This window comes from Orcinus orca, chromosome 14, assembly GCF_937001465.1.
Source record: "Orcinus orca chromosome 14, mOrcOrc1.1, whole genome shotgun sequence".
NCBI classification, from domain to species: Eukaryota; Metazoa; Chordata; class Mammalia; order Artiodactyla; family Delphinidae; genus Orcinus; species Orcinus orca.
Genome location: NC_064572.1, coordinates 8,188,831 through 8,213,751, shown reverse-complemented (window position 1 = coordinate 8,213,751; position 24,921 = coordinate 8,188,831). Strand labels below are relative to the sequence as shown.

The 24,921-nt window shown below is 49.9% G+C and overlaps 1 protein-coding gene across 3 annotated transcripts in view; it reads left to right on the top strand.

The window, feature by feature from the left end:
- PGBD5 (piggyBac transposable element derived 5) overlaps nucleotides 1-24,921 on the top strand; it is a 111,997-nt gene that overhangs the window by 7,029 nt on the left and 80,047 nt on the right. The gene's annotated exons all lie outside the window — the stretch shown is intronic.

Below are 24,921 nucleotides of genomic sequence, written 5' to 3'. Positions count from 1 at the left end.
GCAACATCACTCATTGGTCAAGGCATTGGAGCCTTCATCTGCTGGGATTCCCAGATTCCAGTTTTGTTGATGCCCCGCCCCCTGCTTCTATCTCTCTTCCCATTGGCTATGGAAGAAGAGTGATCTTTACAAACCGGAGCTCATCCACTCACTTCTCTGCTTAAAACCTTTCAGTGGCTTCAACTTCAAGCCAAAGGGAATTCCCAAGTCCTTCGCAGGGCCTGCTAGCCTTCCTGTCCCACGTTCCTTTGGGTACCTGTCCTACAGCACTCTCTCGCCACGTGACCTGTCCATCTCAGAGCCTTTGTGCCTGCCAGACCTTCACCTGGAATGTTCTTCCCAATACTCGAATAGCAGCCCTTGCTTGTGGTCTTGGTGGTCTTGGTTCAAATGGTGGTCTTGGTTCAAATGTCACTGCCTCCAAGAACCTAAAATCACTGTCTTCCCTCTGGTCCCTTTTAGCACCCATATAAGCTAACTCCTTCCCAGGGCTGAGATCTTGGATGTCTTGGTCATGGTTAGAACATGGTAATTCCTCAAGTTCTGTTGGATGAATGAATGAACAAAAGACTGGATGGATGCGGAAGTAGATTTTTTAAATGGGGGTGGGAATTGGTGTCGGTGAATAAATGTTTACAAGGACCTGTGCGTTTTTAACATCTAAATTGTGGAAGCGTGGATGGGGAATGAGTTCCTTCCCAGGAAGGCACTGAAGCAAGTCTAGGATGTGTTTAACAGGGATTTCCATCCTGGATGGAAGACTGAACTCGTTGGCCTCTGGGGAACACTCCAGCCCTGGGCTTCTACAACCTGCCCACTTTCTAGTAGCTGGAGACCTCCAAGACAGGACTGTGTTAGGAATTTGCAGGGAACCAGCTCCTTGTACAGCTTAATTGTTTAACAAACGCCTGTGTATCACTTACTGTGTGCCAGATAGCGTCCTGAGCACTTTCTAACCTATGTAATCCTCATAACAACCCTGTGAGGTCAGGACTATTATTTTTCCTTTATTTTATTTTTTATTTTTATTTTTTTTGTGGTACAAGGGCCTCTCACTGTTGTGGTCTCTCCCGTTGCGGAGCACAGGCTCCGGACGCATAGGCTCAGCGGCCATGGCTCACGGGACAAGCCGCTCCGTGGCATGTGGGATCCTCCCAGACCGGGGCACGAACCCGTGTCCCCTGCATCGGCAGGCGGACTCTCAACCACTGCGCCACCAGGGAAGCCCTATTTTTCCTATTTCAACATGAGGAAACTGAGTCACAGAGAGGTTAAGTGACATAGTATGGACTGGTCCCTTTGATTAGGGTACAAGTAAGCATCATACTTAAGCATGAATGTGAACCATGGTATATGCCGGTCAGATCAACTAATTAAAAATAAGTCCCTTGCAGGGGGCTCTGAGTTGAAGACCATTGTCATTCTCCAAATCTGTCTCACCCATTGACTCTCATCCCAGGCTTTGGCTGCACTTAATTTTCCAACGCCCCCCCACCCCACCCCGTGCAGCGAGAAGGGCCGATGCCTGGGTTCTGGGCAATGGAAGATGAGGCAAAGTGTGGACCCCATGCTTGGGCCTGACCAGGAGGAAGGCTCCTCTGGGCCACACGTCAGAGATGCTGGGGCCAGCAGATGAGAGAACCTTGTGTCTGAATCAGCATTTGGAGCACAGCCACCTGTGGACCAGTCATATCTGTCATGGACTAAATTTATGAAGAAATGAACTTCCCTCTTGGCAGGGGCATGCGGTGGAGGGCGGGTTTTACAGGAGCCAGCAGAGTCCTATTCGCGCAGATGTTGAAGAACAGAGACGGGTGGGGGAAGCGCATTCCGACCAGCAGGGCTCTCGCTGATCATCTGTACAGGATTCACGAGGGGAGACGGTGGGAAAAAAAGCCTAGAGAAAAAAAATGAATTATTTGCATTCTCTCCGTGAAGTTCCCATTGTAACTTTGGAACAGGTGAGATGACGCAGGTAAGCAACGTGCACGGAGTATTCTAGACGCAGTTATTCATTGCACGTTGATGTTTTGAAGTGGTAGAGGGTTTGAAAGGGGCTTGGGGGTTGGTTTCTGGTGGGAGCGAGCATGCCCAGGGTAAAGGGCCTGGGCTCTGCTGCGTGCTCGCCCTGCAGTCTCGGGCAGGGGACCCAGTGGAGCTCCGCACCGAGAATCAGTAAAGACATGCGGGAAAGCACAGAGCTGGTGCTTCGTTCCAGGTAGCTGATTCTCATTCCTTTAAACTACTTGTTTCCTATGTGGCCAAAATGGATGGCTATTGTGCTACTTAGAAGGTTTTCAAAACTTTTTAGCAACCGGAAACCTCAGGACAAAACCAGGAGGCTCTCTTGGAAGCCGGAGGGAGAGGCCCCAGAACCCACCCAGCTGGCCTCCCACCCTCTCTGGCAGCCCTCGGTCGCGTGGCACCCTGGGAGGTGCTTCAGGTTCCCTCTCCCATCTGTCGAGGGCCTTCATCTGGTGGAACCCAGGCTGGATGGGGAGAGAGACTCCACGGGCAGATGGTAGACATCGGTGAGAAGCAGTTAGTGTCCTCGGCTCTGCTGGGCCCCATCCTCTTTCCCATGGTGGAGAGGAAACCAGTAGGTGAATGCAATATTGTTGTCTCAGAGCCACCAGAAAGCTTACGTGGCAAAGGTGATTAACAATTTAATTACTTTAGAAGAACCAGAGAGGGAGGAGACCTGTTTTCTCAAGTTTGGAAAACAGAGTTACAAAGAGAATATAAGGGATTGGGATAAAGGATAATTTTCTGGGAAGAAAAAAATAGAAACAAGTGGAATCATTTAGAGAGTGGTTAATGAAGGGCTTGCTTATGTGAGCTCCTTCTACATTTGGGGAAGTGGAGAATCAGTAGTATCTTCAAGAAGCTTCCCTGGGACCCCTGCTGTGTCAGTGGGGTGTGCTGAGTAAAGACGCCGAGGTTCCGTGAGTGAGTAGACCTTCACTTTAGAATTCACATTTGAAAAAATCTACCCCTTCTTCCTCATCTGCCTGTAATGATGCTTGCTTTCCTTGGGCCCCAGCGTTTGAGGTACATAAAAATGTTCCATTTGGTTTGCTCTTAGCACTATTGTATTTCAGCAGAATTCCCAGTCAGGCTTCCTTGGCTAGCTGAGAAACTGGACCACAGGTATTTCACCTGAGGGGACATGCATTCAGAATTCCAGTGGAATCTAGAAAATTACATAATTGGAAATTGGCGATAACTCCAGTGAGAAGGCGTTTAAGATTGGAAGAGGTGAATTTTAGGTAAAAATCAGCAAGTGTAAATTCACAGCGTGTATCACACGTTTATAGACTCATTGTCTTCAAGAAGTTTGGCAGAGAAGAAATAGAAAGATTTTGAAAAGATGACGCTAAGTTCAGGGAGATGGCAGATTCCATCAGGGAAGCTGGAGTGGCCAGCTGCCAGGGTACAGCCCAGACTCCGCGTGAGATGCTTTGTTGGGAGGGAGGGGGACCTTTCCCAGCTCAGCATCCAAAGCGGCCTCCTGCAGGGCAGCTCCAGGCACCCAACGAGATCCTATGTGGTCTGACAGAGGAGGCACTCGGTGAAGTACCCTCCCCACTGTCTTGCTGGGCTCCTAAGAGCAATTCCCAGTGTCCCTGCTGCCAAAGGACCAGCCAAAGCCATGTGCCCCCTGGGGTGTGCCAACATTCTTTCACCCCAGCAGGTCATTGGCAGCAGGGCCGGAAAACGTTTAAGTACAGCTGCCTGGAAAGCTAAAGTTAAACGGCCCCCAAAAGAAAAGCTCTTGAGTTCAGACGTCATCTCTTCTTTTGAATACACTTCATTCATGTGGCCTGTGATGGGCCAGGCACTGTGTCAGCAGCTGGGGCTTGAGAAATGGATAAGGAAAGCATGGTGCCCAGCCCTGAAGACAGGAAGTGCTCCAAGACTTGTGACCCGTATGGTGGGTGCTGTCGTAAGAAGGGCATCCTGGTGCTGTGGGAGCTGCCAGGACCAGCACTTCTGTAGATCCGTAAATGTGACCGGCGCACGGCACCAAGGGAAGCCAAGGATGGTTTGCTCAGATACCTGCTTCTCACTGGCTCCAGAGTGTCTCCCCCGGGATGGGATATCAGGAGCTGGGCACGCGGGATCGCTCTGCATAGGAGGATCACAGCTGTGCCTACGTTCTGACCTGCAGCCGATTCCCGTTTCCGTTAAGGAGTCCAGCTAAAGGTGATACTGACAACAGATCATCTTCCCCTAAACTTGTTACTGGGAATAAAAAAAAAAAGTCAGTGATGGTTGTGGAGTTAAAATGAAAAGGAAAACTTCTTTTCTTGGTAGTTTTCATACCGTGCAGTCTTTTAAAAATTATACACATGAACTGTCTAATTTTATTTACATGCATTAATATCATACATGGGGTTTAACTGCAGTCCTGTTTCACCCTTTCTTGTTAGAATTCTCCTCACTGCCTGCCTCCCTGTCGTCTGTGTTGACCACTTGTTGCTCATTCGCAAACACATTTGTGCATATACATCATGTGTAGGGGTTTTGGGGTCACTGTTTGACAAATACAGACTCACTTTGTATACTTTGTATTATGCTCTTCTCATTCAAGAATACTTCATCAGAAACTTCCTTCTATTCCTAGCTTAGTTTATTTTTATAAGGAATGACTGCCAAACTTTTAGCAAATGCCTTTATTTTTATCAAAGTGCATTTATCGCTGTGGTCCTATTTTTTATTCACATTTAATTTATGGACGAAGTAGATTTCACTGATTTCCTGGTATTGAGATTCCCTTACTTTCCTGGAATATATCCAAGTTGGTCTCTTTGATAGATGGCTTAATTCCGTCGTTTGCTGGTATTAGTGTTTCTGTAGCTAATCCATCCTAAGCCAGATTTGTTCATTGTTCCCCCCCCCCGACTCATCTCTCTCAGGTCTGAGTATTAAAATAATGCTCAGCTTCATAAAATGAATTGGCTTATTATTGTTTAATTGCCTGTTGCCATTCAGCGGTGGAATTATGCGTTAGATACAGCTCAGCTGTGAACCTGTCTGGTCCCAGTACTTCTGAATTTTCCATGTCTTGAATCATTTTGATGATTTATGTTTTCCTAGGAAATCATCTATTCTAGGTTTTCAAATTTGTTAATGTAAAATTCCATGCAGTTTTGCAAAATGGTTCTTTTGGATTTGCTTTCGTAATCTGCACTTGCTTTTATGTGTCTGTTCTCAGCCCTGGTATTCTGTGTTTGTACATCCTCTCTCTCCCCTATCCCCTCCTCTCTTTCCCCTCCTTCCTTCACTTTCTCCACTTTTCCTCTCCCCCCATCACCCACCTTCTCTCTCTTACCCTTAATTGGGCATGTGAGATTTTTCTGTATTATTGGTCTTTTAAAAGAATCAGCTTTGAGGGACTTCCTGGCGGTCCAGTGGTTAGCACTCCAAGCTTCCACTGCCAGGGGCCCAGGTTCGAGCCCTGGTCGGGGAACTAAGATCCTGCCAGCTGTGTGGTGCGGCCCTCCCCCCCAAAAAAACCCCAAAATTAGCTTTGAGTTTATTTGTCCCTGTTACGTTTTCTTTAATTTAAAAATTTATCTTTGTTATAACTTCTTTCTCTTGATTTATTGAGCTGTCCTTTTCTAATTGGTTTAGATGAGTGCATGGTTTTTATTTTAAAAACTCTTTAGTATTGAAGGCATTTGACACAAAAATATCCTTAGAGTATAACTTCTGGTGTATTCTGTAAGTTTTGGTATCCTTTCCATTGCTTTCAAATTTTTTCCATTCCTCCTTTTGATTTCTTCTTTGACCTAAGAGTATATTTCTTAATTTCTAAGTAGTTAAGAGTTTTTGTTACCTGATTATTTAATTCTGATTTTATTGGATTGTGATTAAAGGGCTGTCCTTTAAACCTTTAATTTGAAAGGTTTGTAAAGGTTTTCTTTGTTGCCAGATATCTAGTTAATCTTTACAAATGTGGCATACATAGGTAAGAAAAAATGTATTTTTTATTCGAGGGAAGTAAGGGTGTCTGTCTGTTTCTCTGTCCTCTCTGTTTTTCTTTTTTCTGTCTAGTAGATATTCCCATTTGAAGAGCTGAGTTTTTACCATATGCTTGCATATTTAGGAGTCTTTAGCTGCCGTGTTGTTTGGTGCGTGAGTACTTATACCTTTTATATCTTCCCACCTAAGTGTGCCTGTAATAATGTCCCTCTTCATCTTGCTTAGTACCTTTAACTTTAAATCCAGCTTGTTGGCTGTTAATTTGCCTTTCCTGCTTTCTCCTCCCTTGCATTTGCCAGGTATCTCCTTGCCTGGTGCATTGTTTCCAACCCCTTATTGCCCCTATTTGTGTTTCACAGACAGCATGTAGATGGATATATGTTTTTGACCCACATGATAGACTCTTTAGTTGGAGAAATCAGCCTGTACACAGTTTTTTTTTTTTCCATTTTATTTAGTTTTTTAAAAAATTTTTTTAAAGATTTTTTTAGGCGGACCATTTTTAAAGTCTTTGTTGAATTTCTTACAATATTGCTTCTGTTCTTTACGTTTTGGTTTTTTGGGCACAAGACATGTTGGATCTTAGCTCCCTGACCAGGGATCAAACTTGCACCCCCTGCATTGGAAGGCAAAGTCTTAACCACTGGACCACCAGGGAAGTCCCTGTATACACTTAAAATGATGACAAACAAGCATGATTTTATTCCTTCCATATTATTTAATTCACTTTTTTTTCTTACTCTTTTCCCTGTTTTTGGTGTTTTGATCAAGTTGTTTATTCTTTTTTTATGCAATAAATATGGAAGTTCTTTCCATTTGGGGGATAAGAGCTTTATTGAGATATAATTCACATGCCATACAATTTACCCATTTTATGTGTACAATTTAGTGGCTCTTAATGTATTCCCAATTGTGTGAACAGTCAGTTTTAGACCATTTTCATCATCCCCAAAAGAAACCTTTAGCTATCACCCCGAGCCTTAGGCAACGGCTAATTTACTTTCTGTCTCTATAGATGTGCCTGTTCTGGAAGTTTCATATAAGTGAAATCATACAGTATGTGGTGATTTGTGACTGGTTTCTTACCACTAGCATAATGTTTCCAAGGTTCATCCATGTTGTTGCATGTGTCATAATTTCATTCGTTTTAAAGACTGAATAATATTCCATTGAACTGATGTATATACCACATTTTGTTTACTCATCAGGTGATGAACATTTGGACTGTTTTCACTTTTTTGCTACTATGAATAAAGCCAAACCCTTCATGTACAAGTTTTAGTGTGGGCATAGTTTTCATTTTTCTTGAGTATGTAGCTAGGAATGGAATTGCTGGGTTGTATGGTAACTCTCTGTTTAACTTTCTGAGGAACTGACAAAATGTTTTACAAAGTGGGTGGCCGCCAGCAGTGTATCACTTTTTTTTTAGATTTTTTTTTAATGTGGACCATTATTAAAGTCTTTATTGAATTTGTTACAATATTGCTTCTGTTGTATGTTTTGGTTTTTTGGCCGTGAGGCATGTGGGATCTTAGCTCCCCGACCAGGGATCAGACCCACACACCCTGCATTGGAAGGCGAAGTCTCCACCACCAGGACCGCCAGGGAAGTCCTGTGTTTTGTTTTTTTGGTAGTAGACATGCTAATGAGTGGGAGGTGGTATCTCATTGTGGTTTTGATTTGCATTTCCTTAATGATTAGTGATGTTGAGCATCTTTTCATGTGCTTGTTGGCCGTTCATATATTTGTATATTGTAGAAATGTTTGTTCACGTTTTTTGCCCATTTTGTCCAAATGGCTAAACATTTGCCTGAGGCAGGACTGAAGCCAACTGTAGAATGAACTTCTAGGATAAAGACACAGTCCGAAGTTTTGTTCTTTTAAAAAAGCATTTATATTTTATTAAACATTTTAGGTGTCAAAATTCAAGAGGTTGACAGTATAGTACAGGAATAGCCATTTCTCATGCTGTCGGTGGCTTTCCTGTACCTGTAGTCGCACCACTGTGCACCTGTGAACACTTGTGTTCACCTCCTGTTGGGCTAGGGAAGGGGCAAGGTGGTCGTGTCTGCCAGCACAGGGACGTGTGCCAGTGACCATGCACCTTCCTCCCTCACAGTAGCTCTTGAAGGTAGAGACTTACCTTCTTTTCATCTCCTAGACTTGAGGACTTGGTCAGTCTGTGGGGTGATGCAATGTCATTGGCAAAATCCCACGAACTAAACCTTGGTTGACTGCTTACAGGTATTCTTTGAGTATTTTTTAGGAGTAAACTTCAGATGTTGCCTCACTTGTAATTTTTACTTCTAATATTTCCGACTGCAATTGCTACCTCCTGCAGTCCCTTGAGGAAAAACTGGGAACGTGGCAGTGGAACAGTGTGTTTTTCTTCCACGATAACAAAATCATTTCTGAATTTCTGTCTGCACCTCAAATTTTGGTATACGAGCATGGATATGTGCATGGATTTTGGCCTCTTCCCGAGGAGACGATTCGTATCACGTAAAGAACACTTACGCTCTTGTGACACGTCAGCCTGGCGACCCAGGATTCTGCAGGCCAGCCAGAAAGTCAGGACCGGGGGTAACTCCCTCAGCACTGTAGGCTTTCGGCGTTCAGAGGCCTCTGGATGTGTTTGCAACCTTCACACGTGCAAGAGAGCAGAAGGAGCACATTAATTCAGGGGAACAGATCTTCAGAATCACATTTTCCAGGAGGAACTTCGTAACTAGGATTCATAGTTTGGGTGATTCAACAGTTCTTCATCTTCTGACTACTGAAAATGGTAGTTATTACCCTCATGGTAACAGACACTTTGAGTGTAGCGTTAGTTTCCATAGGCTTAAAACTACAAGACGTTGTCTTCTTAAAGGGCACTCTTGTAAGGTTATTTTAAAACTTGACTAATGGAAACAAAATTATTCTGTAACACTTTCTTTTCTTCATACTCTATTATTTTTCATAGATTGAAAGTGATTTATTGTGGATGTTGTCATAAATGATTGTGGAATTTTTTTCTGTTCCTGAATTTTTAAGCTGGCAGAGTTGACTTTCTGATTTTAATTCATCTTCACTAGGTGAAGAATTCACAAATAGGACTTTTTCTTGAAATACTCATAGCCTGAATGAAATTGAATGATTATAAAATTACATTAAGTTCTCAAGGGCTGTTTGCTTTAGTCTTATGAAAGCTAGTGCCTGAAATAATTCTACACAGATTATAATTTTGATATAATCTAAACTGTTTTTCTGCCTTCTGTCATTACTGAAATTTTATGACTCAGTTCTGAAGGACAGATATTTTTTCTAAAGTTATCTGGACTACGTACGTGTAATGTTTGTATTAACTGTCATTCTGTTTCTTGATTTAAGTATTTGAAAGCTCTTAATCTTACTACTTTTTTTTAAATAAAATGGTCAGCTATTCCAGTCTTTAATTACTGCAACATTTTACTCATACCAGTAAATATACATTTGTACTTTAACTTATAGAATTCCACCATAGAAAGCTTATAAGTTTATATTTTCAGCCTGAGTTATATCTAGAATGCTTAATTGTAGTGAAAGTGAATACTCAGATATTAATAACCAATCTGAATGGCATGTCCTGGGCCTTGTGCCTGAGATGGCTGTACTGCTTAGGCGTGATGAGAACCTACCTGACTAAATGGTGTCGATCACCCATTACTTCAGGGGGTCAGAAATGACACTGACGCAGGCATCGGCCTTCAGCCTTGCCAAGGCCAAGACCGTTCAGCTCGTTAGTCATCAGTTTTCTCTCCTCTTTGCTCCATGGAGTCTTGTTCTGTTCTATTTGTTGTTAGAGCTTTTCCTTCCTTGTTTTTCCTCTGCTGTGGTGCCTGGTGCCTAGTGGTATATACTCTGAATTCTTGTCTTCAAAGACCTTTCCTTTTATCGTGATAGCTGAGGAGCCTTTATTTTGATGCCTGGGGAGCCATTTTCAAGTCCCGTGGTTCCCAGACGTTCTCTCACCATCCGGGCTGCTCTGACATCGTCCATAGCCAGTTCGTGTCCATCTCCATGTTCTGTTTCCTTTTTAGGTACGAGTTCGTTCTGCCTGAAGAACAGTCTTTTTTTTTTTTCTTTATCCTTAGATTTAGAAACTTAACTGGCATGTGGCCCTTGTCTTATCCCTTATGTCCAGAGCTGGGTGCCCTGTACTGCCTGTCCTTCATCTGTCCTTTTCTCTCTCTCTGTCTCAGGATGTAGCTTGAAAGTCTCATAGCCTGTCCCTTATGCTTTTCATTTCTTCATACTTGGGCTTTTCTGCTTTATTTCTTGGACTCAATCTTCTGAGTCAGTGATTCAAGGGATCATCTGCGACCACCTTCTCGTTCTCTTTGCCTGAAGAGTTGTTTAGTGGGGAAATCATGTTTTATAGTTACAGGAAATCTTTTTTTCCCCCGTGTGTGTTGCCGTTGCATCTCTTTGAGTGCTATTATGACTATTTTAATTAAAATTCAAGTTGGCATCTGTATCTGCCAGCAGCTCTCTCTCCCTGAGTGAGTGTTCTGTTTCTTCTGAGTCACCATACTCCCTGTGCTGTGAGACCCTTGGAAGGGCGACTGTCTTTCTCTGTGGGCTTGTGGGCCTGGGTGGTAGAGAGAAGGCAGCTGACACGTCCACGGCTGACACCTGCAGGACCTCCTGCTTGTTCTCTCAGGCTCAGGGGCAGGAAGCCTCGCCTGTTCTCCAGCTGTTTCTCTACCTGTGGAGCCTGGGAATCTAGGTGAGCACACAGGTGAGGCTGACCGTCCTCCCAGGTCCACAGGTGTCCTCAGGCCTCCTGCAACTGGGGCTCCAGGGCGGTCCCTCCAGCGTGAGGCAGGAAAAGGAGGGGGCAGGCTCCCCTCCCCCCGGAGCCTGTGGGTCTCCGCACTGGAGGGGCCTGGTGGGGACGGGTAAGGGCCGTGTCGGAGTCACCGTGTTCTTTCAAAGAGAAACGTCAAAGACTATCTGAAGGAAAAGAATAAAGGTTTATTGGGTAGCATTTAAAATATTTTATTGCACACTTGGGTAAGTATTATACAAATGAAACAGGCTTTGAGAGGTTAAGGGATGTATACCGTAAGCAGTAGTGCTGGAAGCAGGGGTCTAACTCGGCTGCTTGGTCTTTCCGCGAGAAGAGGCCTGGCACGCAGTGAGCATGCCCTTGAATGTTGGCTCGTGCTGTCCTGTGCTGCTCTGCCATCCCCACGGCTACAAACGTGGGTGCTTTGGAGGAAACAGCGGAGAGGTGGGTGGCTTTCCAATGAGATTCATGTTCAGGGCTTCCATTCCTCAAACTTTCTTTCTTTTTTTGGGGGGGGGATTTCTTTCTCTTTTATTGGTGGGGGGGAGTATATAATTGCTTTACAACGCTGTGTTAGTTTCTGCTGTACAGTGAAGTGAATCAGCTGTATGTATACATATATCCCCTCCCTCTTGGACCTCCCTCCCTCCCACCCCCCCATCCCACCCATCTAGGTCATCACAGAGCACTGAGCTGAGCACCCTGTGCTATACAGCAGGTTCCCTCTAGCTAGCTATTCTACACATGGTAGTGTATGTATGTCAATCCTAATCTCTCATTCCTTAACTTTCTAACAAGGACTTGGTCTGGTAGTTGCTGGGATGAAGACAAGAAGCCATTAAGGGCAGGAGTCTCCCTGAAGACCCTCATTCTGGAACACCAGAGTCATGACCATGTGAGCAGTGGCTTGAAGTGGCCTTTGGCCGGAGGGACGGGTGTTCAGCTGGGCCAAATGTTACATAATTGAGGCCTGTTAAACGTTGTTCTTGCTGTCATAAAACACTTTTAGTTTTGGACTTTTAGCCTCGCTTAAAATTACTTTGACCTATTTTCCACGCTTTCTACGTGGAGATTAAAAGACTAGTTCCTCAGAGCCAAGAGAAGGTGGCCCGTTTTCTGGTCTTGTCCCGGCCGGGTTCCGTGACCTTCGGCCAGCCCGTGTGCCAGCATCAGCCGTAGCTTATCAGACGCCTGGGCAGCTTCTGGCTTCATGTTGGGTGAAGCTTGAGAGTGTAAAGAACTTTTTGAGTCAAAGTTCCCAAGTCTGCTGTGAGTCCAGCCAAATTTTTGAGTTCTCAGACTTCCCAGCCTCTGGTAATTCACTTGGCAAAGTAATTTAACCTGAGCCTCAGTTTTCTAATCTGTAGAATGGGGACATAGTGGGTCCTCACAGCCTCGTCGGAAGGCATAACATGTTTGTAAAGTGTCTGTGTCTGACCCTTAGCCAGTCCTCCGACAGTGTGTGTCCCCTTCCCCTGCTCTGCCTGTCCCATGAACCCTTCCCAGGCCTTTCTTGAGGATGAAGAGGAGGAACTGGGCCACGTGGGCAGCTTCTACGGGCTCCCCAGGCTCACTCCCTTCGGGGGACCAGTCAGGTGTGCGCGTGGGTGTCGGTTTCCTTTAGAATCCGTTCGTCTGGACGGCGTTGCTTGTGAGAAGTGTGGACGTAGAATATGTTGAGTGACGTTTGGCACAAGCATTTCTTTTTTCAGGAAAGACCGGGCAAGTCTGAGAATTCACAGGTTTAGGCTGGATGCTCTGTTTGGCAGACGCCCCTGCTTCTATCAGCCATCACTCCTGGCAGGAGCTCTGTGGCTGGGGTCCTGCTCTCTTACACTGTAAGGCAGTTCCGGCCCTTGGTCCCCCTTCCCCAGGCCCCTCCACGTCACACTTCCGTCCAGGTGCCTCTCCCGCCTCGTCTGGGGTCAGCAGGTGTTTGCTGCCTGGGCACTGCCAGCCGTGCAGATGCCCAAGGCCTCTAGTTCGGGAGATGCCCGGGCAGCAGAAATCCTGTTCAGAAGATGAGGAAGCGTGTGAAACCTGGTTACTTACTGATGCCGACGTGTTTTCCGTGTTTCTTTAACCCTCCGGAAGTCAGGGGAGAGCGGAAACTCTATACACTTCTTTTCCTCCCTGCTCTGGCTGCCATCCCCACGTTCAGAAAGAAGATACCTCGTGCTGGATCCCGGCACCCCGGGCAGCTCCCCGGCCTGACCGTGGCAGGCCCTCAGCTCTGACAAGCCCCTCCCAGCACCACGGCCCCTCTCTGCCCTTGAACTTGGCCTGTGAAGGGTCTGCTGCTCGCCCTTCTGTCCCCAGGCCGCAGGCACTGAGGTCCTCCCCGTGCCAGGTCAGGAGTTCCCTGTGAGACGAACTACCTCAGTGCCAGCAGGCAGTCACTGAGCTTCTCCCGGATGCCGAGGACATGGACGTTCACGTGCCCCACGGGCTGGGCGCGGGCCGCGTCTCGTGGGCGTTGTGTGCACCCCACGGCCGCGGGTGGCCTGTGACCCGGGGGCCAAAGCCAGCATCCTTTCCTCACATCCCACAGCCTCCCGAAAGGGGGACGTGGCAGTCCCTGCCCGACAGTCTGCACGGGGCTGCCCTGCTGATAAATGTCAGGCACGAGGCGGGAGGGACAGCGGTGCTTCCCAGGTGACGGCAGACAGCACACGCCTCTCGGGATGATGGAATCACCTGGGCTTTCACGTCTCGTCCGAATTCCCAACCGTGTGCCTTGGTAGCCAAGTGACCCCCTCGGAGGCAGGTTTCTCATGTGGGAACTGGAGGCCCCTCACCCCGCCTGACCTGTCCAGCGTTTGTAAAGCCCCTTCCATGGTGCCTGCATGTAAAAGGCGCCCAGGAAGTGTTGGCCCTTTTCCTGTTCCTGGTCTCCCGTGTCCATGCGGTGGACGGTGAAGTAGACAAGTGTTTATTGAGCACATCTGTGTTTCAGTCACCGTTCTAGGCTCTTGGAATTCGTCAGCGAACAAGACAGGTTCCTGCCTGCGTGAGGTATACGTTCTTGAGGGGGAGACAGACAGTTAGCGATAACCAGGGCGAACAGATGGTGTGTTAGAATGGAAACATTAGGAAAGAAGCAGTGGACAGGATTGGGGGCTCGGGGGTGCTGGAGCAGGGGACAGCAGTCCGCTGCACGGTTCAGTAGGGCGGACGGGATTAGGCCCCGTGGAGAAGGTGAGATTGGAGCAAAGGTGAGGGAGGTGGATATCCTTCCCGGGCAGGCAGGGGAGCGGCCAGTGTAAGGCCCCAGGTGGAGGTGTGCCTGGAGGGGAGGAAGGCCGAGTTGCTGAGAGTGGGTGACAGTGCGGAGGACAGGCAGTCCCAGAGGGACGGGCTGGAGGCGGATCACGGAGGGTCTTGCTGGCCGTCGGAGGGGCATGGCTTTAACTGGAGTGAGATGGGGAACCTTTGGGGTGTTTTCAGCAAAGAGTAGCCTGGCCCAACACAACTTTTAAAGAGATGCTCTGGGGCAGGTGTAGGATCTGGCCACGTAGTGACCTGAAGAGCGGGGCTGGAGGAGTGCAGGCCGCGATGGATGTGTCTTGAAACTAGAATCAACCACGTGCCCTGATGGATCGAACGATCCGACCTTAGGGACTGAGCTTTGGAGGAACCGTCGGCAGTGTTGACGGAAGAAAGATGCATCATTTTCCCAAAAGCTTGGCTTGACGCCGGGTGGAGCTGACGTCAGCAGGGTCTCCTGACATCCTGCAGTTGAGTCACCCTCGGCCTCCCCCGTGTCCTTGTTAATATCGTTGTCACTGGTGATGGTGGTAGTGGTGTTGGTAACAGCTGTCTGAGAACCAGACCGCAAGGCCTGGTGTGCGTTGGCCGTTATGGCTGAGTTCCCAGGTATGAAGGAGGTGGGCTTAACCACTTTCCCCTGTGAGGTGAGCATGTTCCGGCATCACCGGGCCAGTGGAAGGGGCTCTGGAAGAGGGGCCAAGGTTATCCCTGCTGTGGAGCCCTCCTGAGAAGACCTGCTCCCCTGGGCGTCCCGGGGCAGGACCTCCAGCTCTCTGAGTAGTTGGCTCCTGAGAAGATGCCAAGTGGCCGTCGGCAAAGCTGGGAGGGCTATTCTTTTGCAGGAGGGCTGCCAGATAGAACACAGGATGCCAGGTCAACTTGAATTTCAAATAAACAGTGAATCATTTTTTTGAGTGTAAGTTTGCCCCAAATACGGCATGGGGCATACTTGTATGAAAACATTGCTGTTGTTTATCTGAAATTCAAAGTGAAGTAGGCGTCCTGTATTTAAATTTGCTAAACCTGCCTAGCCTCTGTTGGTGTGTCCTTGCTAATGGGCGAGGTGCACCTTCGTAACTTGTCAGGCTTGCCGAGTAACCGACTTGACTTTGGAAGAAACGCTTCATTGTGTGGGGAGAAGATTCTGTGTGTTCTTGGGTCTGTCCTTCCCCGTCGTCTGAGCAGAGAATCAGGTCTCATCCCGAGCTCTCATCAGAGCACTGTGCAGCCTGCCCTTCCTCTCCTATTTCTCCCACGTGAGTTTTGCCGGGGGACTCCCTGCTGGCCCACTGCTGGGTTTGAAGTCCTCCTGGATGAGGCAGTGCTGAGGACCGAGGCTCAAGGTCTTCAGCCCGGAAAACCCAGGACTAGGAACCGTGGGAGTGGAGTCGGGTGCCAGCGGCGCAGAGGCCTTGGGCTGGCTCTGCCCTCTGAGAGCTTATGGTCTGCTCTGCTGGGGAGACCTCTGCTTCCAGCCCTGTCCTGAGCACCTACTCTGCTAGGTAGCCCCTCCCTCTGTTATGGGCTGATTATGTCCCCTCCCTAAATTTGTATGTTGAAGTCCTAGGACCGCAGAATGTGGCTGTGTTCAGAGATAGAGCCTTTAAAGGTGATTTCATTGAAGTGAGGTCATTAGGCTGGGCCCTCATCCAATGTCACTGGTGCTTATAGGAAGAGATCAGGACACAGACACGCACAGAGGGAGGCCCCTTGGGGACACGGGGGGAAGACGGCCGCCACAAGCCAAGGAGAGAGGCCTCAGGAGAAACCACCCCTGCAGATACCTTGACCTTGGACTCCTAGCTTCCAGAACTGAGAGACAATAAATTCCTGTTGTCTAAGGCTCCCAGGCTGTGGTGCTTTGTTTTGTTAAGTCCAGCCGATGACTAGACCATCAGCAAGGAGATGCGAAAGGCAGATGAGAAAGCAAGGCAGGGAGGCTGGCCTCCCAGGGCTGAGATGAGACATCTCAGCTCTGCAGGAGGCAGGTCTCGCAGGGAAAATACCATCCAGCTCTGAAGCTACGGGGCTGTCGCTCTTCCTTGAGGACCCTGACCTTCTTTACTAAGTGTCTTAGTTGTCACTTGGTCGGTAACATGTAACGGAGGAGTCCCAGCTCAGCTGAGTTTTGCATGTGCGTGTACCCATGTGTTCTGGGGGAGGCTCCCTAAGAATGTTATCCTGGAGCTATTTTTATGGCAGCGACATCTCCGGGTAATTAAAATTATTTTTATATCGTCGTTCTTAGGAATGAATTTGGTAAATATTCTTTAATACCCTCTGTTGCCTAGGCGAGTTTGCCATTTAAAGATTCATCTTCTTTCGTAAAAATGTCACCTCCAGGGTGAAAAACTAAGAATTTGAAGCCTGGATTAATTTGGAGGCGTCAAAGCAGCCCTCGATTCTGGATTACTGGTTTTGTTATGCTGTAGAGCTTCACGTTGTAAACTTTTCAATGTTTTCTGTGTAAGTGCGACTGGTGAGCTTTTGCTTTAGATCCCAGCTAGGGGAACAGTGTCCTAAACTTAAATCGGACAAGTTAGCCCGTGAGGGTAGCAGAGCACTTGGCAAACCATCACAGCTTGACAGCTGGGCATCCTCTCCCTCCTTACAGCTTCCTGAGCTGGGATGGTGGCCGGGGGATTTCAACCGCAGGGGCCAGGTTGAAGCTTGCATGTGAGCGTACCGGTGCGGGTGGCCGGGTAGCTGTAGATCTCAGTAACGTGTCTATTCCCAGCACCCGGAACTGGGCCATCGAGAGCTGACGATTCAGCCTGAACAAGATGGAACTCCCTCTTTGTGGCACCAGTGTGCCTCTCAGCTGTCATCTTAGGAAGGACCCCGAGGTGTGACTCCAAACCCCTGTGGCCCCCAGGTGCGTGAAGTTTCAAGGCACCCTTCTGAGTTTAAAACTCGAGTGATGGTTTACTTAAGTACCTCATTAGTGGTTACACTAATCCTCTCATCCTCACACGGCCCACGGGTGGCTCTGTCCTGGTTTAAAGGATGGAGGCTCTCAGTGGTCCATGGGTGGGCTAGGTGCACCCAGGGGCTTCCTGTGATGCCCCTCAGGTATGCTGACCTCAGCATCCATGGGGCTTCCTGGAGTACCTGTGGAGCTTACCAGTCCCAGAGGACCTCGGGAGCGTGTGCTCCTGGGGGTGTCCCGAACCTGCCCCTGCTGCAAAGGCACAGCAGTACTCCATGCAGAGACAGGTCTGCAGGTCCCTAGGATGGAGAGCCCCACAGGGGTGGCAGATCAGGGAGGGGGGAGAAGTGAGGAGAGAGGAGGGGGGGAATGAGGAGTTCAGGCAGAGATGCTTGGGGAGGGGAGGGGGTGAGTGGTAGGGGAGGGCATGGCGGGGGCAAGGGGGCGGAAGAGGAGGGGGGCGGGAACAGACGAAGGGAGCATCTTCCCCTGCCGGCGCTCAGAAACACTGCCCCGAATGCAGCGGCAGGGCTGGCTCAGGCCTGGGCCCTGTGGAAGCTGTAAGGGAAACCACACCAGGGCTGGTGAGGGCGATGGGCAGGGTCACCAAGCGTGCTTGCCCGGTTCACGGGTGGGAGGGGCACCTTACCTTGGTGCTTTGGGAATAATCCTGACCAAGGGGTGGGTAGTCTCCAGGGAGATAAAAAGATAATAGCATGTTTCGCTGAAAACCTGGGTAAAGGATGTGGGCTGGTCCTTTGGGGAGTCATAGGTAGGGTTGGAATAGGAGAAGGGGATTATGGAGGGTCCACAGCCCAGCTGGGGATGAGAGAGAAAGGAGGGCTAGGAGCTCGGGGCCCTGGGTGCTGGGTGCCAGGGCAGGACCCCACGGCCAGGGGCAGCAAAGCCTTTAAAAGCCACCTGGGTTTCTAAGCAGAGCGGGCTGTGTGGGACCCTAATGGGTAGCCTCTCTGCTGAGCTCTGTCCCCAGCTGGTGGCGGACGCTGGAAGCAGCCAGTCTGTGCCCCAGGACCAGACCCTCCCGTGTCCCCTGAGAGCCCCGAGAGCCGCCTTTTCCTCCTCCGCCACGTTGCCCTCCAGGGCTCCTTGAGTGAAAGTGACAGAGCTCTGGGTGCTTTTTAACTGACTTTGGAGGGGGAAAGAGCTGCCTGGAATTAAACAACACTTGACACTTTAGGTTGAAACAGCAGCCATCAGAGCCCTCCGCCTCATCGGCTGGGCTGCTCCCACCTAGTGGGACAGACTGGGGGGTGATCCCAGCCCTAGGCCCCTAGGGTGTGGGCAGAGGCGGCCACGGGCATCCCGGTGGCCGCAGGGCTTCCTCTACAGGGCCGATCCCCGGTGACACCTGGCTCCCCCACACCTCTCAGTGCCACGCCTGTGGAATAGGGGTCAGGAGGTGCTGAGGCCACCTGGAGCAGGTGCCCAAGACCAAGTAAGGCTCATCTTCTCTCGTTTCTGAGTCCTCTCCTCTTTACGCCTTGCTGCAGTCCTCAGACACCACAAGAGCAGAGTTTTTCAATGATGCCTCGAGCCCTTTGATGGGAGACCCTGGTGGCTGTTAAGTGGCCGTTGCCTTCTCTCTGCGCGATCTTTCAGGATGCAGGGCATGTGAAGAGAGGGAGGATGCTGGTGCGGACCCGGCTTTGATGCCGATGCAGATACGGATCCTCTTTGCCCGGTAGATGTAGTCATCTGTTGCTTGACCCCAGCTGGGGCCCCACCAAGCATTCCCGGCTGTGGAGCTAGTGTGAAATGCACCCGGCTTGGGTACAACCAAGGGGAGAGGAGCTGTTGCTTGTGTGCTGGGCGCGGAGTCGGGTGTTCAGCATGCGTTGGGAATCCCTCATTTCACAGATACGAGCGCAGAGGCTCAGGGAGGTTCGGCTTTGGGCGCAGAGCTGGGTCTGGCTGCACAGCTCCCTGCAGGGCAGGGTGTGGGTGCGCCCAAACCGTCCCAAAGGCCATTCAAGGTGGTAGGAAGCAGGATCTGTTGCTTATACCGAGGACTCCCGAGTGCCAGCCTGCAGACCACTGCTGGTCAACAGGGAAGTTCCTGTTGGTCCACAGGGAAAAGAAAATGAGTCAGGACCCTGGGGTCATGGTCTCATAACGTGTCCTTGATTGAGAGTTCGTCCTTTCTCCCTTTTTTTTTTTTTAATGTTAAAGTGGTTGAGGGTTTTTTTGTTTGTTTTTTGTTTGTTTTTGAGGGGGAGGGAGTTTATGGCAAAATAAACTCTGGGACCCTATGAGTACTCTTCTGTTGTTCAGATTGTTACTGATGTGTGTGAAATGGAGAAGCCTGTGGGCAGGGACACCTTAGCAGCCCCCTTCCTGCCCACGATCAGAAGGGTCCTCACCTGTCCCAGAATCGGGACCAAATCCCTCACCTGCTCCCGCCGGCCAGCACCTGCCTCCTGGCCCTTGTTCCGCCCTGAGGCCTGGGGAGGGCCAGCTGTTCCTCTGGACTCAGCACCAGGGGAGCTCACCCAGGCCCTTTAAAAGAAAAGATTCAAAGCAGGTCAGATTTTCATTTGGGCTTGAGATCTGGGAATGAAGCTTCATGGTCCTGGGAAGCGTCAGTCCTGCCTTTTCCAGTAAAAAGTCCATTTCGTCATCCGCTCCTTTCATCTTCTGCTTAACCACATCATTAAATGAGCGAATGCCCAGCAGGACACCTGTGTCTGGCTCCCTGCGGCCCGTTCCCTGGGGCAGGCTTGGGCTGCCGCGTAGCCTGGAAGAAAGGCCTGCCGTTCGTGGCTTCATTTTTGTCTAATGCTGTAACGAGGATTGGCGCCAGGCATTTGGGGGCGCTCCATAATTGTAAAGCCCGTTCTATTTATTGGCTGTTAGAGATGGTGAGGATGAGGTTTGTTTCTCTTGGAAATAGCGCATTCTCTTAACTGCACCAAAAACACTGTCGGAGCCGTATTTTATGGATGACCAAAATACAGTTCTTTGTCCTCTCAGCATCACACAGTTGGGTCTTGGACACTGTTCTGGTACAAGGAGAAAAGCATGTTAGGACTTAGCCCGTCAGATGTTGACGGGCAATAGTCGGTGTTACATTTGCGTAGCGTGTTACACTTTTCACTGATACTAACGTCATAGGTGGGTTACCCCACAGTATGTACCATTTTATAATGTTGCTGTCTGAGACGCAGTCCGCCTGTAAGGCCTCTGTTACATCCCTGTGGGCAAGGAGAGAGCAAACGTATTTTTTGCTGGGGAAAAAGATGAGGGGGGCAAAATTGGAAAAGTGCTAAACAGTGGTACCATATGCGGTTTCTGAATCCTTCCTAAATGTTTTGATGACTAAATACGAGAGTGAGTCAGGACCCTGTCTCGGACCCTCACTTTTGAGCTGCGGTCACGAACCCCCTTCTGCTTCGTTCCAGATGCCTCCCGTCAGCAGCCCCCGCCCCCAGTCACACAAATGCCCAGGCAAACTCCATCCTCGGCCACGTGCCCTGTGCTCTCCTGAAGGACTGAGCCCAGTACCCGACCCGTCAGTATGAAATGGGGGTGGAGAAACGGCCACTGGGCCCTGCTAAGCCCCTGGGTGACTCTGAGCGCGGAGAGGCTGGGTGGCGTGGGAGCGCGCCAGCAGCTGAGGGCAAGGCTGGGACACCCAGCCTTAGACTAGGTTTGCCCTCTCCTTGTCGGAGGTCACTGGCAGAGACAGCCAGGAATACCACTGGCTAATAAACCTGGATCGGTGTAGTTTGCTTTGGCGGGGCGGGGCTGGGATGGGAGGGGAGCACCCCAGGGCCTCAGGTGAGAGGTCAGAGGCATCAGGAGGGCTCTGCACGGGGTCTGGGCTTCTGCTGGGTGATTCTAAGGCAGGTTGAGGACACCAAGCCGTGGCCAGTTCTTGACCGGGAGATGTCCAGACTCATCAGTGACAGAGCATCTTGGTCACCTTTATGTAGAAGGTGGAGGGTGATCGTGGGCCGGGTTTGCAGCATAAAGCAACAGTGGCCGCCGTGGCAGATGGAGCCTGGGGAGTTCAGTTATTTTATGGTGTGGACGCCGCCTGTGCATGTCCCACCTTGTCTGTTCCGGAGCCTTGTTTATGGTCAGTTGGGAGCATCCCAACCTGGCAGTCACTGCGAACTCCAAAGCTGTGCTTTATTTTCTGCCCTTCCCCCCTCCCCTAGACCCCAGTGTCCATCTTTATAAAAGGGATGGGTGATGCCCTCCTGCCCTAGGCAGGCTCACTTTGGGACAGGGTAGTGTTCTCAGGTCCCATCCCAAATGATGGCAGACAGGTCCCATTCTCCACATCGAGTCACCTGGGAATTCTAAGTAACAGGAGTCAGGTTGCTGTTGACCAACTGACACAAGGCCACACTTTACATGTTTTAACGAAACGTTTACTGACTGGATTTTTCAGTCCTCTTTCTGTTTTACGGAGTCAGTAAAACCTTTTTCAGGGCTTGAGCATTTCCGCAGCCCTTCTGAAGGTGCTGTGTCTGCAGTGCCCAAGGAAGGACAAGGCCCCGCCTGCCTGCCTGCAGAGATGCTGGACACCTGAGCTCGCAGGTCCATAGACGGGGTTTGGGGAGTCCTTGGACCCCTTCATATTTCATGGAAAGTTTTACATGTAAGTGTGCATGTGTATGTTTATACGGAGAAATGTCTTTGCTCTTGCAGAATCTCCAAGGGATTTGCACCGCAGCAGAAAGCTCGCCGGAAGCCCTGGAAACGTGGCGCTTTCGGTACCGACATGTGCGGGGAGGATGCGTGGCTGGAGGGCCAGGCCCACTCGGCCGCGCTCCCTGCAGCTGGGCCCACGCCCCAGGCCGGTGTCTTCCCGGTCTCCCTGGCTGGAGGGGCCAGAACAGGAACCCTGGCCTGAGGTCCCCCCAACTCCGTCTGTTCCTCTCTCCAACCAGGCCCCTCCTTTCCCACTTGGGGACCTGACTTACCAGAGCCCGGGGTGGCCACAGCTCCTCCCGGCCATTCCCTGGGTTGGGAGGGCTGCCGCAGTGCACGTAGGCAGCCCTAGGACTGTGTTGAAAGAGAAGTCAGCGGGTCTGGGTGTTGTAAATGGCTTTGACCTTCTCTGTTTTTGAGGACCTGTTCTTGACTGTGTGTCTGACGCCTGAGGCATGTGCTGAGGGGCCTGGTGACGTGGGGACATGCTTGTCTGTCTTTTCATTTCTGCCTGTGGCCCGTCTTCTCCCATGTCACAGATTCCCTGGGGAACATCTGCCACCCCCAGAGGACACACTGTAAACTGTGTTCCCTGAACTTGGTAACTGCAACTCAGTCACCTAAACTCCTACCTGAGTCACTCCTCTTTTGAATAGAATTGGGGAAATATTTGGTCATTGGCTGTGATTCAAGGGGCAGAACTCTGCTTCCTGCCTCCTCCCTGATCCACGACCTGGCGCCTCCCAGGCCGGGCATCACCCGGGAGCTGGTTGAAATCCAGGTCCAACGCCCAGACCCCTGACCCGGCAGCGTGGCAGGTGCCCCGAGGTTTCCAGCACATTCAGGTTTGATGGCTGCTCTTCACACATTTCAGTATTCAGTGAAGCGAATGTATCTGAGAAGCAGAAGGAATTTGGAGAAATAGGCCTGTCGGTCCTAAATCTCTCTTAGTGCCGCTTTGAGATAAGAGAGCAGATACAGGGCTTCCCTGGTGGCGCAGTGGTTGAGAGTCCGCCTGCCGATGCAGGGCACACGGGTTCGTGCCCCAGTCCAGGAAGATCCCACATGCCGCGGAGCGGCTGGGCCCGCGAGCCATGGCTGCTGAGCCTGCGCGTCTGGACCCTGTGCTCCACAACGGGAGAGACCACAGCAGTGAGAGGCCCGCGTACCGCAAAAAAAAAAAAAAAAAAAAAAAGGAGAGAGCAGATATAAGCTAAATGGAGAATGTCTCTGGGCTGTTCCACTTAAGGCTGGTGGTGCGCGAACCTGCAATGTGGCGAGATGGCTGGAATTCATGTTGGGGGCCCAGGTCCCACACGATCTCAGCCTCTTAGAAACGCTTCTTCCCCTTCCTCCTTTCTCCCTGTTAAAAGACATTTAAGAAAGAATCTTTCTGTCTAGGTGTTAACGCTAATGATTTGTTTCTCTTCCTGAGCATTTTGAAGTATTTTAATTTTTATCAAGACACAAGAGTCTTGACCCAAAGCAGTGAAGTCCTAGTGATGGAATTTCAAGGTTTTCCACAAGTGGGAGGTTTTTCAAAGCAATAACGTAAAGAGAAGAGCCCATAGTTGACCGTCTGTGAGCACTTGTTCTGGACTGAACAGGTGGAGCTGGTGATGGCCAGGTGGAGCTCCGGCTGTTGGGATCTGGGCATCCCGGACCTCACGGAGTTGGTTGATTCATTTGCTGCCATAAGGGTCACAGGGTGACCAGCCGTCCAGGTTTGCGTGAGACTGAGGGGTTTCCTGGGACCCAGGACTTTCAGCGCTAAAACTAGGACAGTCCTGGGCAAACTGGGCGGTTGGTCACCCGAGGAGATGAGTCTGTTATGAAAGCACGTGCGAGGTGTTAAGGGCTCTTTAAATGCCAGATGCTGTGGTCACTTCACTGCAAGGATGCTGGCCTCTATTTAAACTTTCTCCCGTTGGCGTTTGGTGGGGAGCTCTCTGGCCGGTGGTCCTGTACCATCTCGCTGTCTCTTGAGAGACCCACATGCGTGAGTTTGGGGGCAGCACAGAGCCAGCATCTGGGACTGGTGGGCCTTTGAAGGGGCCGAGCTCTGTGGGTGTTTGAGAGCTCACTGCTCAGAGCCTGGCAGCCATCAGCTGGCTATACCTGGCTTTTGCCTCCATTCCTGGCTTCCCCGACGAAAGCACCTTCCTCTCGGAGGCACCGTGCGTGCTTGTGCCTTGGGGACAAAAGGCCACGTGGGCTGCCAGGGTGAGCAGTGACGGGAGTGGAAACCCAGGCGTGAGGACAGCAAGGTGCCGATGGCAGGTGAGGCTCTGGACCAAGCAACAATGGTGATGGAACCTGGGGGACCGGCGGCATCCTCGTCCGTTCCAGGCGAAAACACCTTCGTGTCCAGTCAAGCTGTTGAAAAAGCTTCTTGACTTTCAAAGAAACTGGTTTGCTGTGTGGATAGGAAGATTCCTGATTTTTTAGGGGGGAATACTTTTTGGAAAGAGGATCTGGGACATGCAGATGACAGTTGGAGGAACATTGGATCATGCAACCATTAAGATTCAGTTTGAGATTATTACTGAATATCATGTTAATAAAAACAAGAAACTAAAGTCGTCAAAAGAGGGAACGTGTGTTAGTACTTGTGATGTTTTGACTGGAGAGTTTGGTGAGATGTAGGTTTCACAAGTGGGAGACGGGGAGGGAGAGGGGTTCTGAGGGAAACAGTGCAGTGAGATTGTGTGCAGGGACTCTGGGGAGAGAAGGACCCAAGTTCAGATCCGCCCTTTGGCATGTAGGCCTGGGGTCCTTGGGCCAAGTATAAACCCTCCTCCTAGTGTTTTCCATCTGCTGAGCACCCGCCGTGTGCTGGGCACTCTGCCAGAAAGTTGCCATATGTGCCCTCAGTCCAGCTTCACAAATATGGCAGGTGTCTTATTATCCACAGTTTACAAAGAAAGAAATGGAAAGTGAGAGGCTAGAAGTGATTCGTGCAAGCCTACACAGGACCTTGGGGCAGGATCTCAGGTCCGCTGGACTCTCCCATTACGCCATGGTGCCACTTTACCTCAGTTTCCTCATCTGTAAAATGGGCATTCTTGTGATTATAGGAAATAGTGTTTCATGTCCTTAACACAAGTCTCTGTACCCAGAGGTGCTTCCCCATCTTCCTTCCCCCTTTTAGTGCTGAACATTGCTCTAAAGAGCTGTTTCCAAAAATAGCACTGCTGGTCCAGAGCCTGCTGACTTTCTAGGCATCGTGGCTTACTCACTC